This window comes from Chenopodium album, chromosome 13 (genome assembly GCF_948465745.1).
Source record: "Chenopodium album chromosome 13, dcCheAlbu1.1, whole genome shotgun sequence".
Taxonomy (NCBI): domain Eukaryota; kingdom Viridiplantae; phylum Streptophyta; class Magnoliopsida; order Caryophyllales; family Amaranthaceae; genus Chenopodium; species Chenopodium album.
The window spans coordinates 24,251,549-24,255,623 of record NC_137846.1 but is presented as its reverse complement, the minus strand read 5'-3'; positions in this window follow the sequence as shown (position 1 = coordinate 24,255,623).

Sequence of the window (4,075 nt, the reverse complement as noted above, 5' to 3'; positions counted from 1 at the left end):
GCATCGCTCCTCCATTGTTGTTGTAAGTGTTCATCTTCCACATTCTTTTTTGTTTTTTGTTTTACTTTTCTATTTTGTTTGCTTATTTTTTTCCATTCTTGGTTCTGCATTGAGATTCTTTGCTTTTTGAATTGTAGTTTGAAACCCTGTTCTTTGCTTGGCTTCCTAGTGTCGCCATTGTTATTGTGCTTCGTTGCTTCTACAACTTTTGTTGTAAAGGTACTTTCTTGCCTTTTCTTGTATGTATATGCCCAAATTTATTTCTTTTTGTGCTTTTTCTTCGTAAGATTGCGTCTTTTTGATCAATTTTGATTATCTCTGTCCAATTCTTCCCCTTCTGTTGTTGTACTTGTACTCGCAATTCTTTTCTCCCAATTCTTGCGTTGCTTTTTCTGCGCTTCTTCTTTTGTGATTTGACCGCTCCTTGATTTTTTAGCACCCTGTTTTCTTCATCTTCTTTGGGGGGCCTTTTTGTCTTTGTAGATTTTAAAATGTTTGACACTACTGACAGTCAAAATGTGAGTGACCCTTCTGTGGCCACCGAGTCAGGCTCTCCTTCTGAGTCATCTCACTCAGGTGAGCGCTCTACGCGCACTTCCTTTACTTCTCCTTCTTCTTCCCCCCTTCCTTTGCAAATGGTTATGCCTTTTGACTGCGCTCCTGCTGAGAGCAGGGCGAGTAGTGCTGCGACTCCTCCTGTTGCACCTGGATCGGGTTATAGTCGTCCTTCTGATGGCAGTGCTTTTCATCCTTTTTGATCCAAGCCTCGTCCTGATTTCTTTAACCCTTATTGTGAATGGGTGTTTTTGTGTAACGGGGTTCCTTTGTCCCATCTTACCCGCTTAAGGATGCGTGCGATGCGCCATAAACAATTAGTTGACCAAATCAAGGCTAATCCTCTTGATGTTTCTCTTGTTAGCCCTATTCCCCATGTTTAGCCTTTAAATAGATTTGCTTGGCTTGATGACATGGCTGATGTGAATTGATTTGATCATTATGTAGTGCGGGGTGGCAGCGCACAACTTCTTCACCTTCTCCTTCTCTAGCTGCTAATTTGAGCGGGATGGCTGAGTCTCCCAGTGAGCGTGCTTTTCACGACTGTCAGCCCACTTATGTGGTGGAGCCTGTGGAAGAGGGCAAATCTGACTTCTTTTTGGACGAAAGGTGACATGGTCCCAAGAATTGCGTGCTGGACTCCAACTGGCATAAAGATGTCAGGAAGTTGGATCTCGCTACTGTGGGGCAGAAATTCTATGGGTTTAGTCAGGCCTATAAGCTAGTTTTGCCAGCTGAGGGCTCCAAGCAGTCTGCTCCTCCTGCTGGTCATATCACTGTCTTTGCTTCTCAGCTAGACTTGGGTTTGCGATTTCCCCTTGACCCTACTTTGGATAAGGTCTTTCGCGCCTTTAACCTTTGTATTGCCTTGCTACACCCTGCCTCTCTACATACTTTGATATGCTTACTGTGGTTTTTGCAATTTCGGCGGTATCCAGAATCGCTGCACTTGTTCAAGTCCTTGATGAGCCTGAAGAGGTCATCTTCTAGGTCTGAGTCTGGCTGGTACTATGTGGCTCCTAAAGAGGGTAGGGTTCTGTCTTATCCCAAGCTTGGCTTCTTCAGGGATTGGACTGGTAAATTCTTCTGAGTTGCGGTGCCCTCCTCTTTTGTTGTGCCACGCAATTTTCGAGAGATTCGTACTAATATGGCTGGAGTTACCGTTTCTCCTTCTAAATCTGCCCTTGAGACGGATGGTTTTGATGCATTGTAGGGAGCAGGCACAGGCGATGCGAAGTTTCCCAAGTTCTGGCTGCCCAACTCCTTGTACATTGTAGGCAATGCGTAGCTTTCTGATATGCGCTTGTGTTCTACCCATGAGCCTGGTAAATCTTATCTTCTTTTTATTTATTTTTCTTAAGTGTTTTCCCCACTTTGTTTCTGTTTGTGCTGCGCTCTTATGTTTTTTGCTTCTTTTTTTTTTTTTTTTTTTTGCTGCCTGATTTTTAGGTTACGACAAGCTGGATAGGCGCATTCTTGGGGTAAAAGACAACTGGAAGGATCCCCTCACTGCCACTCCTGACAACCCTCCAAAACTTTTTGAGACTTTGGAGGTCATGCTGGCTCTTTGAAGGGTGAGGTCCGCTTAGCTCCAGTTGAGCTGAGAGCTGTTTTTGGCACTGTGACCGCTTCTGATCATGCAGGGTTTAGTCGTGCTAAGGCTAAGCCTTCATCTTCTATTGTTGGGGGTCGACGGGAAACTCGCCCTTCGCCCAAGGAAGTTACCTCGGGGTCTGAGGCATTAATGGCACAGGGTGCTTCCCCTGAGAAGCGTCCTACTACGGCTTTCGGCCAGGTGCACCTCGAACCACTGTGGTAAATGAACCACTTAATCAAGCTTTTGATGATTCCAAGAATGATAATGCTGATAACTTTGCTGACAGCGTTTTTGAGTTTCCCCCTGAGGAGGCTGAGGTTAATGCTGTAGTGGGTGAGAAACCCACAACTTCTGCTGAGCATGTTCTGCTCTATTCTCCCAGCATTGGTACTACCTTTGCTGCTAAGGACACTACTGGTCCTTCTACTGAGGCTCTCGCCTTCCAATTACCTGATGAGGCTATTATGGAGCTTCCCAAGATTCCACCTCGCCCCTTTAGGTTGCGAGGCCGTCTGCGAAGTGCTAGCAGGGGAGGGCACTCTCAGCCTGGGAGTTCGCACAAACAGGATCATCCATTTATTAACCTGGAGGATGATCTTGTGGTCTCTCCATCAGATGACGCCAATCAGCCCGCTGCTTAAAAGGCCCGTACTTCTTCTGCTCTCGACCCTTTTGCTTCTCACTCTGCCAACACTGGGCTTCTTGGTGAGAATGCTACTGAGGAGACTGACACTCAAAAATCTAGTGAACTTAATCGTTGTGTTCACCAGTTCTTGAGTGATGCGTTTGAGAATCCTCTCTCTGCGACCTCAATTTCTATTGGAAGCACTTTCTGTCCTACCGGACCTATAGAGTTTGGGGAGGTTCCCATTGACGTTTCTCTTTGCCCTTTGCTGTGTTCTGCTGGGGCTGAGAACGCTCCATTTCGCCCATTGATGAATGTTCGGGCTGACGAGTCCTTGTTTGTGGATAACCCGCAGAATGGTGGCACCTTGGGTTATCGCCTTACTCAAGGCATTCGACTTCCTGCTGAATCTACTAGCAGCTCAGTTAGTCTCCCTGCTGCCACTACTAAAAATTGGCCAAATTGCGACTGCCGCAAAAGGTCGCAAAAAATAGTGAAAACGGTCGCAAAATGTAACTGCGACCGTCAACGGTCGTAACATGGTGATCGTTATTCTCTTGGTCGCAAAAAAAAATATTACGACTGTTTGGCGGTCGCAGATTTTTAACGGTAGTTTTAACTATTTTCAACGACCGTTAAAAAAACGGTCGCAAATATTAAAAATTGCGACCGCCTTAAGAAACGGTCGCAAATCTGAAAAGCGACCGTCAAAAGCGGTCGCTAAAAGTTTTTAAAAAAAATAAAAAAAACAAAGAAAACAAATCACCCAATTCCTGCACTTCACATCAGCCCCGCCACCACTGCCCACCCCAAAACACCACCACTGCCACCCTAAAACACCACAAACCATCACAGCCGACCCTAGCTTAAACACCACCAGCCGCCAGTGCCGACCCTTGAACACCACCAGCCACCGAGAGAACTCCACCCAGCCACCACAGAATTTCGTCTTTCACCCCGAAAACTTCAACCAGCCACCACAACAAATCAAATAAGAAATAACCAAAATCAAACCAAGAATATAATCAAACTAAAAATCAAATAAGAAACAACCAAAATCAAACAAAAAATATAATCAAACCAAAAATCATATCAACCAAAAAAGACATCAAATCAAACCTAAATAACATACCAAAAACAAACCAACCAAATTACCAAAAAATCAACCAAAACAAAACGAAAAAGCAACCAAAAACGGGACAAAAAATCAACAAAAAAAAAAAAATCAAATTTCCCAAATAAACAGACAAAAAAAACCAACCAAATTACCCAAAATCAACCAAAACGAAACGACAATC